The sequence below is a fragment of the Scylla paramamosain genome, chromosome 25 (assembly GCF_035594125.1).
Source record: "Scylla paramamosain isolate STU-SP2022 chromosome 25, ASM3559412v1, whole genome shotgun sequence".
Lineage (NCBI taxonomy): Eukaryota > Metazoa > Arthropoda > Malacostraca > Decapoda > Portunidae > Scylla > Scylla paramamosain.
Genome location: NC_087175.1, coordinates 19,893,166 through 19,907,547, shown reverse-complemented (window position 1 = coordinate 19,907,547; position 14,382 = coordinate 19,893,166). Strand labels below are relative to the sequence as shown.

Below are 14,382 nucleotides of genomic sequence, written 5' to 3'. Positions count from 1 at the left end.
CACAGGTGAGCCACACAGGTGAGCCGCAGAGTAAGGGTGTCGCGTGTTCCTCGCCGTGATGTAACTAACAACAGTACTCATGCACACGTGGGAGGGAGGGAAGCAGGAGGGGGTGAGGAGAAGGGAAGGGGGATAAAAGCAGGGATGGAGGACAGGGAAAAGATGAGAGGATGAGGGCAAGGAAGAATGGTACAAAAGAAGGAAGGAGGAAGGGAGAAGGAAAGGAAAGGAGGATGATGGAAGAAGGGAAGAGGGGAAGAGGAGAGAGGGTGGTGAAAAAGAAGGGAGGGTGGAGAAGGAAAGGAAAGGAGGATGAGGGAAAATAAAGGAGGACGAGGAGTGAAGATGGGAAGAGAAGAGAAGATAGGATGATGGAAAAGAAGAGATGATGGGTAGAAGGGAAAGAAAAGGAAAAGGAAAGGAGGTTGTGGAGGAAACGAATGGAAGAGGTACAGGAAAGATATGTGGAATGAAGGGAAAAGAAGACAAGAAGAGGGAAAAAGGGAAACAGCTAAAGAAAGAGAGGGAGGATGGCAGAGGAAGAGGAAGAAGGAACACGATAGAACAGAAGGAAAAGAAGGGAGATGGGGGAAAAGAAAGGAAGAGGACATAAGGGAATGGAGAGAAAATAAAGAAAGAAATTAGGAGGGAAGGAGAGAAGCAGACAAGGAAAAGGAAGGAGGAAGGGAAAATAAAGGGTGAAGAGGGTAAAAAGATAAGACAATAAAATGAAGGAAAAATAAGGGAAAAGAATGAAGAAGAAGGGAAAAAAGAAGAAACGAAGGGCGGAAAGGAAAATAAGAGAGAACAGGAAGAGTATAAAGGGAAGGAGGATAGGAAAAGAAAGAAGGAATAAGGTAAAAAAGAGAAGACAAAAAAATGAAGAAAGAATAAAGGAAAGGCATGAGTAGGAAGAAAAATAAATAAATAAAGAGGAAAGAAGGAAAAAGAGGCAGAGCAGGAAGAGTAAAGAGAGAAGGCAGAAAAAGGATGAAAGCATGAACAGAAAGGATGAAAGGATGAGAGAAGGGGCAGGAAAGAGGCAAGGCAGACTAGACACATCCATCGTACAGACCCGAGCAGCCTCGTCACAGCCGCGGCGTGAGGCAGTGCACGGCCCGGCGAGGCACACTGGCGGCGGGGAGGCAGCGTCGATAACATTCAGGAATTTCTGTAAACGTGAACGGGATACTCGGCGGAAGCTGGCGCGGCACTCACTCCCACCCTCACCTTCTTTCCCCACCTTCACTGTTCCCTCACCTTCCCTCAGCCTCCCTCACCGCTGCCTAACCCTTCCTCGTCCTCCCTCAGCACTCCCTCACCGCTTCTTTCCCTACACTCACTGCTCCCTCACCTCCCTTAACTTTCCCTCCTCTTCCCTCACCGCCTCGTTCCTTACCCTCAATGTTCCCTCAGCCTCCCCCACCGCTACCTATCCCTTCCTCTTCCTCCCTCACCCTTCCTCACGCCCCCTCTTACTCGCCCTCCATCCCTCACCCACCCTCAACCCTCCTTCTCTACTCGCTCTCCCTCATGCACCATCACAGCTCCTTTCCCTTACACTTCACGTTCCTCATCCTCCCTCACCACTCCTTCTCCCTCCCTCACCCTTTCCGCTTTCCCTGTTGGCATGTGGGAGCCTGAGGTACCAAGGAATCTCCAGGCGTTGTAGCTCATGTCAGATCTTGCAGTGTAAACCGGTATTCAGAAACGCTTTGCTCTCTCACCACGACTATTTTTAAAGGCCACGGAGATGATTAGCTGGGTTCTCAAGAGTGTTTCTTCCTGTTATTAGTGCCATGTTGTTAATCTGTCACCAGAACTATCAAAGCACCCTCAAAAATCCGTGTAACTTCAACTAAAGGCTTTTGAATATAGTAGAAGTGCGGCGCAGGAGTGTTTCAGAGTACGGTCCTACAAGTAAATGCCACGCAGACTGTGATGGAAAGCTGATGGCAAACTCGCACCACCGCCACTAGAACGCTAACAAAGGTATTAACTCTGAGGGGCCTAACAAAGGTCTTAGCGCCGAGACACAGAGGCACAGTACCAATGAATATTTCGGCCTCCAGTCTTTCCAAAGGCACTCGGGAGTTGGTAGATACAGCAAATGTCCGCCGCGTGTGCTGTGCTGAATACGTTCAGTGTTGTGTGCTGGGCTTGTGTGGGGATGTGGTGGTGATGGCGGTGGTGGCGGTGGTGGTGGTGGAACAGGAGGACTGACATACTGATTGAGTGATTGATTGACTGATTGCTTAATTTAAGCGTCATAACAGAGGAGGAGGAGGAGGAGGAGGAGGAGGAGGAGGAGGGGGGATGAAGAAGAAGAAGAAGAAGAAGAAGAAGAAGAAGAAGAAGAAGAAGAAGAAGAAGAAGAAGAAGAAGAAGAAGAAAAGAATGAAAAAAAAAGCAATACAAATAAAACAAACACAACACGTGGCAGAGAGAAAAAAAAGCTTCGCTGCTCAGGCTGTGGCCACGCCGGGGTGTTCGGGAGCAGCCCCACACTGGTCACGGGAGGGCTGGGGGAGAAAGAGAGGGATAGCTGACTAACCAGCAGTCCCTTGACGCAGCCTGCAGCCTGCACAGTGTCCTGCACCAATCAGGGATAATTGTAAGGGTAGAAGGGTGCTTTGACGCAGCCTGCACCATGAACTGCATCTCATAGCCTGCACCAATCAGTGAAGAGAGTAATGTCCTTCACTAGTGCCTGTGCAATCTGTAAACAAGGCCTGTCACCACCACCACCACCACCACCACCAGCTCGTTCACGTCAGGGTGTCTGGGCGGCGGCCCCGGTGGAGGTGAGTGCGCCGCGTGTGGGGAACAGCGGCGCGTGGACAGCGTGGACAGAGACAGGCTGTGGTGCAGTATTTCTCAGGCAGTCTCCGGGCAGAGCAGCGGCGGCCTTTGCTGGGCAGGAAGGCCGCTGAATGAAGCTGTCACTGGCCTGGAGGACGAGGAGGAGGAGGAGGAGGAGGAGGAGGAGGAGGAGGAGAATAGGCGGCACACTCGGGCAGTCGCCAGAAAGAGGGGACAGTGAGATGGGCTGGGGCTGAAAAATACAACGTTTTTTCCCCTCGACGGAAGAAAGCGAGACGACAGAGTGAAAAGAGGGAATGCGTCAAGTGGCGGCGGGATGAAAGGCACGGAGGCGAGTGTGCTGCTGAGGGAGGCGGCGGCACACAGGACACAGACACAAGGACACAGGACACCCACGCAATGCTCAGCCACCCGATGCTGCTTCGCCTTTGATCCACTTACGGAAGAGTGACTTGCATGTGCACGAGAGAAAACGTATGCCGGTGACTCAGAGGCAGAATGTAGTCCCGGGGAATATCTCTACATTCACAAAAGTCACAATTTTTTTTGAGGTAAAGTTAAGATACGTGGACGATGATTTTGTTCGTCTTAAGTTTCCTGCAGTTGGGATTCACCTGGATAACTTTAACGGGGAATGAAGGCAAATTTATTCATGGTGAAGGAAGGAAGGCAGGAAGGAAAAAAAATCCCTGATGCATACGAATATAAATTTTTTTACGTAGCGTGAACGACTCAGCACAGGCGTAAGATTTAATCAGATTAAGAAATTGCGCGGAATAATTGGACAAAAAGGAAAGACTTGCTCCAGGAACGTCCCTGAGAATGAAATCTTACTACTGGGAATTTGTGTCTCGGGAAGATGATACTGAGGCGAGACAGACACTGAAGCTTACCGCACCTCCCACCCTCAGAGACCCTCACCTCCTGCCTCAACCTCTTACTCTTCCTCACCAACGCAATCCTTCTATCTCCTTATTGCAACAGTTTCTCGCATCCCTCTTTGTTCTCACCCCAGCAATCTCTTAGCCTATGATTCATCTTTTACTAGTGGTCTTTCAGCCTTTTCATTCTCTCACCCTAACAATTTATTAGCTTCATTCCTTTCCCTTCAATCTCTCTACCTATGGTCTCTCTCCTATCAAGAGTCTTTCAATTTCTTCCTTCCCTTTCCGGTAGTCTAGTTTCTCCATTCTGCTTGTCCTTGCAATATCTCAAGTCACTTCATTGCCTTTCCAACAGTTAGGATCTTCATTCCCCTCAGCAGTCTTTTAGCTCCTTTATTTTCCTTCCAGAAGTTTCTCAGCCTCATTTCTCTCGTTCTATCAGTCTATCAGCTTCATTCCCCTTCTGCTAACAGTGTCTAAGCTTTCTCATTCCTCTCATTCTAGGAATATACCAGTGTCTTTATTCCCCTGGCAACAGTCCCTCAGCCTCTTCATTCCCCTCCGAGTTCTCTCTCTTCTTTATCGTTCTCATCTCAGCTTCCTCGCAGTTTAATTTCTTTCATTCCAATAGTCACGTTCTTCATTCCCCTTATTCTAACAGCTTTTCAGGCCCTTCGATTCTTCAATTCCTCAAGTACCTTCCTATCATCCCAGCAGACCTTCATCCCCATCAACCTTCATTCTCCTTCACCCGACCTCACCTCAGCAGTACACTCTGTCTCCCTCACGATGGCGATCTTATTCCATTTACCCTCACTTCCCTGCACCACAAGTCCTTCACCTCCTATACCCTTGCAGATCGTTACCTCCCCTTACGTCAACAGTACTTCACCACCATAGTGATTTCCCATTCCCTTTACCACAGCAGCTCTTTATATTACCTCAGTCCATCAGTACTCGATCCTCACTACAACATTATCTCATTTTTTTTTTACCACAGTAACCTCTCTTTCCCTTTACCACAGCAGCCTATTCCAGTAATTTATTCCATGGTCTCTCATTCCCTTCACCACAGCAAGCTTTCATTCCCTTTACCACAACATTCCGTTACCTTACCTCATCCCAGCTGTCTCTTATCCCCTTCACCACAGCAGACTCATTCCCTTGTTCTAGAATGATTTGTCCCCGGCGTGAAATGTCTCGGTTGATTCACCGCCGGGTTATTCATCCCTGGAAGATTTCGTCACCTAGTATGATTCGTCTCCCTTTTTTGGTTGCGAGGCTCCATTATCTTTATTACTTAAAACTCGTCTAAAAAGGACTCATAAGGTATATACTAGCATATCCAGTATCTAGAAAGCTTATTTTTATTACTTAAAATTAGTCCATAAAGAATCAGGCGTATAACAGAATAACTAAAATAAGTTTTGATTTTGAACCACAACACGAAAAGGCGCATCTTTTCATTCGGCTCATACTTTGCAAGAGTCTTGATGTTCTCAGTGACAGTTGTTGACTTTCATACTGAACCAGACTGTTAAAACTAAATTCTTTTCCCTTTTGCAAGAACTACTTCCTTTTTCAGTCCTTTAATAAGAAACCAAAGGTTAGGGTTTGCGTTCCAGAGCTTTGAAGGGCACTGTGGAAGCCCTCCAAGTTGTTGCTGGTGCAAGGTTACCTTGAAGGGCTCTGTCACGCACATTCCAATCAGCAATTTTCAATCTGGGAACCGTTCTCCTGAGGTTCTAACCACGACCTCTCTCTGAACCAATGTAATTTACAGCAAAAGGTGAGCAAGTCATTTGGTACTGAGGTTAAAAATACCCAGGTGATAAGGGCCTCGAATCAAGTGGTCGTTAGGCTAGACAGGACTCAGACCATAAAGGTCTCAGGATGTTTAGGCCACAGGTCACTTGGTACACAAACCACTTAGTCTCTAAAATGTCTCCAGACTCTGACGTCTTGACTACAGACTTAGTGAAGGAAGTGCGTGAATCCACTCACATCACAGTGAAGTTCATCCACCCACCCATCCATTCACCCACCTATCCACCAATCCATTCAACCACATTCACCCATAAACTCAACCACTCAGCCACATCCATCCATCCACTCAGCCACATCCGCACTCAACCGTCCACCTGTCCACTAATGGCGTCCAGGAAGTTGTCGCCGCGGGTGAACAGCCACGGGACGAAGACCAAGTAGGCCAGGGCCGCCACGTCAGTGAAGAAGGGGTGCCGCCGCCCAGCGCTGCCCCGCCACGCGGCGGGGGGGCAAGCAGGGACACCTCGGACAGCTCCGCGTCTGCCACACGACGCCGCCGGAGGGCAGGCAAGGCCACCTCGGGGTTGCTGCATCCTGGGAAGGCGGGCAGGTTCCAGTCTGGAGTAAGCAGGCAGGTGTCCTGCTGCTTGGCCCGCTCAGCAGGGCGGGTCACAGTAGCAGCAGCACCAGCGCTGGCCAACTCCCATCAGTAAGGACCTTTGGGAAGCTGCGGCCTCTTTACCACAGGCCTGATGTTTTTCACGATGCGCAGGGCGCGGGTACTGAGGAGGGCGTCTTTGCTGGTCCACGCCCGGGGCCTCGCCACGGCCTCCTCCTCGGTGTGGTGGGGAAGCCGCAGCGTCCTGCCGGTGGAGGGGTTGAAGGTCGCCCACTCCCCATTAGCTTCTTCGCATTCCTCCACGACGCAGGGGGCAGGAGTTTCCGGGGCCAGGTCCTCCTCCACGGGAGTGTCCTCGTCGCCTGAGTCCCACAGATCGTCGTACCCCAGGAGCGTGTCGGCCAAGTTCCCCTCGATGTCGTGACTCTGGGGCGGGTCGGCGCCGGCACCGTGCTGGTGCTCCACTGTGTGTATGTGTTCGCGCACACACGCGCAAACACACACACACAAACACACACACACACACACACACACACACACACACACACACACACACACACGATTCGACTGATGGTCGGATCTTGGCGCAGTAATGGAGCTTCGTAATTAACGCAACGAAAATACAGCCAGCGGGGATGAATCACCCTAGGGGACGAATCACCCAAGGAGATAAATCACCCAGGGATGAATAACCCGCGGGTGAATCAATCGGTACATTTCACCAACGGATGAATCAGCCTCGCACCTCATTCCCTTTACCACAGCAACCTTTCACCTTACCTCACCTCTAGAGTCTCTTAGCTGTATTAGTCTCAGAAGTTGGTTTGTAAAGATCAACCATCGTTATAGTCTTTCTCAGTCTCCTTATTTTCTCATATGTGTTTTCCCATTCTCTTCACCCCAGCAGCTCCATCTTTTCAACCACTCACTTAATCTCCCCTCATCCAGTACCTCCTCGTCCTGTCTCACCTCTTCACGCACCACTACCATGTCTTCACGCTCATACTCTCTCACTTCTTATCGTTCCCCACACTTCCCTTCCCAGTCTTTCTATATTTTGGTTGGTGTTTCCATAGTCTTACTCCCACACCAACCAACACAGCGCTCTCCCTCTCTGTCTCTCTTTCCTTTAACTTTCTAACTCTCTGGGAAGTAATTCTCTCTCCCCACAGCTTCCTTCTCCTCCAGAAGTTATCTAAGCATCTCTCTTTTCCTTCCTTTATTCATTTCCTTTCCACCACCACCGCCACAATCGTCACCTGAATAACAACTTCCTCTCCCCTAACTACTACTACAACTACAGTAATGCTGCTGCTGCTGCTGCTGCTGCTGCTGCTGCTGCTGCTGCTGCTACTACTACTACTAAAACCAGCAACACTACCACTATCACCCTTCTCTTCTCTCACATTTATTTTTCTTCTCCTCTAACTTTCCTCTAACTACTGTTACCACTACTGCTACTACTACTACTACTACTACTACTACTACTACTACTACCACTACTACTACTACTACTAGTAAAATCAGCGACACTACACCGTCATCTCTCCTTTCACCACATTTTTATCATCGGTCACCATTCCACTTTTCCTTCCCTTCCTTCCCCACCTCCCCCCTTCTCTCGTCTCCCTCACGCAACTTGAAGTACCAGGAAGAGAAGGAAAGGAAAGGACGGCGTGCCTGTCTTGTCTTGTCGTTGCTAAGGAGACTCCAGCAACACAATAGTTCATCTGGTGCCCTTTGGTGTTGCTGTTTCTAAGCCACGCCACAAACCAACACTTGTTTTCGCGGTTTAAATACCACACAGTCTTTAGGCAAATTTCACGAGGTTAGGTTTTAATATATTCAGTGTGTTGTTTATGTTTACAAAGTTTGTAAAAAGAGTGTCGAGGAGGAGGAGGCAAAATATTTTCTCCTCCTCCTCCTCCTCCTCCTTCACTACGGCAAACTTCGAGACGCGATCAGGTGAGTCAAAATAAACTTGCCGAATTGAGTTAGTGGCGCCGCGGAGGAGAAGAGCGAGCCTCCCACCCAACCACCCAGCCAGCCAGCCAGACAGACAGGTGAAGAGAGGGTGCGTTGGGCTCGCGTATCTCCTGCTACTTCTACATGTCACCCCCCCAAGGTAAAGGTACTACTACTATGACCCCTCTCGTTGCCCCTAGAGTATTCCTTCCCCCAGTCTCCCCCAGGCACTCCCAGGGGCGCACTTTATATACGGGCTGTGATGTCAAAGTGTCGTGCGCAAGGAGGAATTATTAGATTATATTTCTTGTCCTGCCCCGCCTCCTCCCGCCCCTTCGAGCCGCCACGCTGCAGTGCATCAGGCCCTTCACTCTCCGCTCGGTGAGCAGCTTAACTTTGAAAAATTCATTACCACACGCTGGAAAATTTCGCCGCCTTGAATTTAGACCAAAAGTCGCCCCCCCCCCCCCCCGTGCAGGTCACCGCGTCGAACCTCCCACCTCCAGGAGCCTGCTTGGGCTGCGCGGCCTTCAGGAGCCCTTAGAGACACTCCTCGCTCTCCAGAGATCACGTTGCTCCCACCACCCAGTCTCAGCTTCCACCGCCGCCACAGCCTCCGCCATAGCCACCACTGAAGCCTTCGCCCCTGCCGCTACTACAGCCACCACAACCGCCACAGTCCCAGCCTCCACCACCACCACCACCACCACCACCACCGCCGCCATCGCCGCCATGCACTTCACTCACTTGACATTTCCCGCCGCCAGACTCCGACGAGTGTCTGAGTATTTTATAATTTCATTCGAGGAATTCTTTTTTATCTCATTACGGCGAAGCTTCCTCTTCGTGACGGGCGGCGCACCTTCCTCTCCTGACTCTCTCTCTCCGGCGCCCTCTGCCTGCGCTAATAGCACTAATAGCACCGCCGCCTCACGCTCCGCCGCACCGCTCCTCCCGCCACCACTCCACGGTCCGACCCTCACTTTTATCCTCCCTGGTTTTCTCTCTTCCCTGGTCAAAAGCTTCCTCTCTCTGCTGACTTGTGTTACTATCCCGCATTTCCACACAGACAGGCAGGCAGACGACAGACAGACAGACAGACAGAGAAACAGACAGAGATAACGAGACGAACACACAAGAAAAGAGATAAACATAGAGACAGACAAATAGGCAAATAGATAGGCAGGCAGGCAAGCAGGCAGGCAGAGACAGACAGAGACAACAGACAGACAGACAGACAGGCAGCCAGATATACAAACAGACAGATAGGCAGAGAAATAGATAGGTAGACACACACCCACACACACACACACACACACACACACACACACACACACACACACAGATACGATAGAAAGGCAAACAGACGCACAGAAAGACAGAAAGATAGACAGACAAACAGAAAGACAGAAAGAAAGACAGAAAAACAGAAAGACAGATATACAGACAACCATCACACACACACACACACACACTCAGCAGAATTCCAGCCTTATTTTTCTTGCATCGGTATTGACATTATTGAAAGTTCATGGAATTAGCGACGCCAGACAATATTTCCAAGGAGAATGTTTCTTTTTCTCCTGCTGAATAATCGTGTAAAAAAAAAAAAAAAAACTTGTCCTTGTTAGAGACTCAGAAGTGAATAACGCAGGCAAAAAAGTATAGAAGAATAAAATTAATAAAATAACATGTAAGTTTGTATTCTGCTCCTTTCCACCAATGCAGTCACAGTAATTTCACCACATGAAGACGCCGGAACACGGAAACACTGCCGCTGACTAATGCTTCTCACTCGCTGATTTGTCTAAGTATTCCTGCCTTGCTTTGAAACGTGCAGCAAACTAAACTGTATTTTTATCAGAATCATTAATTAATTACAAGGTGCTTAATGAAATAGTCTTATGCGAGTCCAGAGTATAAAATTAATACGCCACACTAACGTTACAAGTGGCTCAGCTCCAAACGCTTAATAAAATAGTCTTGCGCGAATCTAGAATATAACATCAATACGTACCACTAACATTTAAAGCTGTTCAGTTCCTCAAGCTTAACGAATAGGTTTGGTGCAAGTCGACGGCACAGTCTTGAAACACGCCATTTACATTCACGTTCAGGCGAGAAGTTCACATCTTCCAGGGCTTGTTAGTTACCCTGATGAACATAAGAACATAAGAAATAAGGGAAGCTGCAAGAAGCGACCAGGCTTACACGTGGCAGTCCCTGTATGTAATATACCTACTTATTATGAAGCACTAAGGTTTGTGTTGTCACCGCAAAGGAAGGGTTAATCCTACTTCCTAATGCAAGATATGACCACACTCTTGATAAAGTTGGATATAAGAAGGAAATGTTTCTCAGGTAGTGTGTGAAGTAACTGGAACAGACTTAATAATCAAGTTCTTAAAATAGAATTAATAAGGAGATTTAAAAGAAGACTAGATAAATGTATGAGTGGGGATGATAGATGCAGGTAGGTATGTTGTGTAGTACAGGGACTGCCATGTGTGGGCCTGATGGCTTATTGCTGCTTCCTATGAATTTCTATATTATCATGTACATAAATTTTCGCTAACTTCCGCCATTCGCACATTAAAGATTTTGGTACAAGAATTAGTCTCATTTGTTCACTGTGTGCAGGTAATGACGCAAGCTTACCTGTTCATGAGCTTCCAACGAGAGACCTTCCTGTAAAAAGAATAATGCTGATTAATTTTGAGGCTTAAAAAGTTGAATTTATTTACATTTCTAACAAAAGCCATGTGCTCTCGTACCCTAAGTCTGTCTGTCTGTTTGTCTGTCCATCTGTCTTTGTCTATCAGTCTTTGTCTGTAGGTTCTTTCTCTCTACCACGTCCTCTCCCTCTCTCTCTCTCTCTCTCTCAACATACACAAACATAGCCATCCACACACACACCTACCATCCTACCCAAACCACACCTACACACTCACACGTCTACCCACCGACCCACCCAACTACTTACACACACACACACACACACACACACACACACACACACACCGGAGGCACTAAAGGCCGTGTATGTGAGGTCGTCTTTTCTGTGCCAGGCCGCCACCTGCTCCCTGCCACTCGAGAACTGCCTCTTCCTGCATGGCGAGGCGCTTATGTGACGCGGTATTGGGTGAGAGAGAGAGAGAGAGAGAGAGAGAGAGAGAGAGAGAGAGAGAGAGAGAGAGAGAGAGAGAGAGAGAGAGAGAGAGAGAGAGAGAGAGAGAGAGAGAGAGAGAGAGAGAAAGTATTGCCTTTACAGTTTGTCTTATTTTAAGTTACACAAGATGTAGGGATACGATCTTGATGTGACATAAAAGAAGGAAAATAAAAGAAAATGCAAGGAAGAAAGCTACGTAACACTAACTTAAAAAATATAAGATTAATTAAATATGAAAATCAAACGAGTGACACACACACACACACACACACACACACACACACACACAAAGAAATACGTAAATAAAAAGGAAAAAATATTAGTCACTTTCCAGGAAAAAAAGAACTCAGCACAGTAAAAAAAAAATGTCAAAAATAAAAATAAAAATAATGATGGAGCAAAAAAAAAAAAAAAAGCCAATAAAAAGAAACGAAGTAATCTCCAGTCAGCGCAGAGATACACCACACTGCAAACCAGGAATTGCCAACAGGAATACTAAAGCAGAACTGTAAACCAGGCGTTGTAACCAGGCGACATAAATCAAGCGCTCCCAGCACTCACTACAGAACGCTGGCGACTCACGCGGATGATTCAAATTTTACGAGTGACCAGGTTTTCTTTTTCCTCGTTTTCCAAGATTTTCCGGACGATGCCAATTGTCTCACAGGCGAAGCGAGGCACGAGTCCAAGGGTTCACGAGGACACACGAGGCCAGGGAGTCACGGGGACGGTGGTGTGGCGTGACTGGAAGCCCATAGAGGAAATCATTGCCAGTAAAAACAAGACAAAGCTGAAGGAAGTAAGAGACGTTGTGAAGACACGTCATTCATATGTCACTGGGACCGCATTTCTTCGACTTCTTTTAACGGCTTCTTGCGGAAGTCATGAGTGTTTTCATGATTTCAGTGACAGTTTTGTAAGCTTTTGGAGGATTCTCTGTGGGATATCAGTGGGAACAAAAAATCCATAAGAGTTCGACTAATAAGCTCTGTGGCCTTGGAAATAGTCAGAATGCAGGCCCAAAAGTGGAAGACTGCTAGTTTCTCCTCTTAGATCTTGATTCAGCAGTGACAGAGAGCTTCGTCGACAAAAAAATATCCATAAGAACCTTACTAATAATTCCCCGTATTTTTTTAAATATTCCTTATGAGAAAACAAAACGTTTCAGAATACACGCCAAGCACAAGACAGGAAGAGTGCTGGAAGACTGGCAGTTCCTTTTCTCAGATATTGACATCGACAGTAACAAAGGATTTCCTTGAAAAAAAATAAAAAGATGACTAATAACCTGAAATAGTCATTATGAGAGAGCAAAAACATTTCAAAATATGCCAAGAACTGGACTGGACTAATAGTGGAAGACTTATGTCTGTTGATTTCTTTCCTCACAAATCTTGGCTTGGCAGTAACAGAGAACTTCGTCTATAAAAAATATAAAGACACCCTAACCGATAATTTGTGGTCTTTGAAAATGAGAACAAAACTTTTCAAAATATGGGACTTTAACTGGATTGGAAGACTGCTAGAAAAATACTGGCTCCTTTCCTCAGAGCTCGACGTCAGCAGTAACAGAGAATTTCGTTGACAAAAATACCAAAAATAACCCGAATAATAATTCGTGGCCCCTGAAGATGAAAATAAGCGTTATAAAGAAAATACAAAAAGCTGGGCTAGAAGACTGAAGGAAAAACATTAGTTACTTTTGTCTGATCCTGACTTCAGCAGTAACAGAGAATTTCACCTGTGGCTTTTAAAAATAATCTATGAGAGAACAACACTTTTTAGAATTGAAGCCAAGAACTGGACTGGAAGACTGCAGAAGGATTGCTGGAAGAAAACTTATTATTTCCTCAGATCTTCACTTCGGCAGTAACGGATAATTTCGTTGACTGAAAATACGAGAGACATCCCGACTAACAAGTAGTGGCCTTTGAAAATGAGACCCAAACGTTTCAGAATGCAGGCCAAAATCTGGACTAGAAGATTGCTGGAAGAATATAAGTTCCTTTCCCCAGATCTTGAATTGACGGCAGTAATAGAGAATATCGCTGTATAATAACCTTGCGGCCTTTGCAATAGTCTTCATAAGATAATAAAGCGTTTCAGAATGCAAGCCAAAACTGAAATGGAAAACTGCTGGAAGAATACTGGTTCCCTTCCTCTGATCTTGACTTCGGCAGTAACGAGGAATTTCGCTGACTGTGACTCCCTTCGCTCACGGCACCCTCCCATCCATTGGCCGCGGGTCGATTGGGTGTGACTCGGGACACAGTGATCAAACTCAGGGTCTGCTGCCAACTCCCTCGCTGCGTGCTCCTCCGGCCAGCCAGCCACCTCCCTCGTTCCAGGCCCTACCACCACCACCATCACCAGGGCCCGCTGATGGCTGCTGCAATGACTCCCGCAGTGGTAGTGATAGTTTTTGCTGTTCCTTGTGGCTCACTGGTGAAGTTCTGGGATTCTTAGCTCCACAAGTGTTCGAATCCCGTGAAATATTGCTGAGGATTCTACATGATAACTTATGTGGTTTTTAAAATGTTAATGATAAATGGTTTTATATTTTTACTCTTAGAAGAGACTAACTTATCAATTTCACGTTTAATAGCGACCAGTTTTAATATTTTTTCTAATTTTCAACGACATATTTGATAATCTTTGAATAACAATTCTGCATACGAGAGAGAGAGAGAGAGAGAGAGAGAGAGAGAGAGAGAGAGAGAGAGAGAGAGAGAGAGAGAGAGAGAGAGAGAGAGTAAACCCAGTGATGGATGGCTCCCCTTCTACCATACATTTGACAGGTAAGATTAATTAACACCTTCATTTTCTCGTCCATCTCAATCCCTACACCCATTGGCTGCCTGTGTACCTCGTGTGTCAGGGCGCGGGGAGTAGGCGCCGTCTGTGTGCACGTGTGTATGCGCTATGTATATTTTGGGTAGATGGATGGATGATTGAAAGGATGCGTCTATAAATTTGTTAACGTATTTAATGGTTTCCTCATTCCCTCCCACTCTCTCTCTCTCTCTCTCTCTCTCTCTCTCTCTCTCTCTTTCTCTCTCTCTCTCTCTATGTATGTATGGATGGATTAATGATTGGATAGATGCGTGTATAAATTTGCTTACTCATCTAAGTTTTTTTTTTCTCTCTCTCTCTCT

The 14,382-nt window shown here is 47.0% G+C and overlaps 1 long non-coding RNA gene across 1 annotated transcript in view; it reads right to left on the bottom strand.

The window, feature by feature from the left end:
* The window catches only part of LOC135113335 (uncharacterized), a 141,063-nt gene that overhangs the window by 71,356 nt on the left and 55,325 nt on the right, over positions 1-14,382 (bottom strand). Inside the window, exon 2 of the long non-coding RNA XR_010274797.1 lies at positions 10,717-10,746. This is a non-coding gene — a long non-coding RNA (uncharacterized LOC135113335). The remainder of the gene's footprint in view (positions 1-10,716; positions 10,747-14,382) is intronic.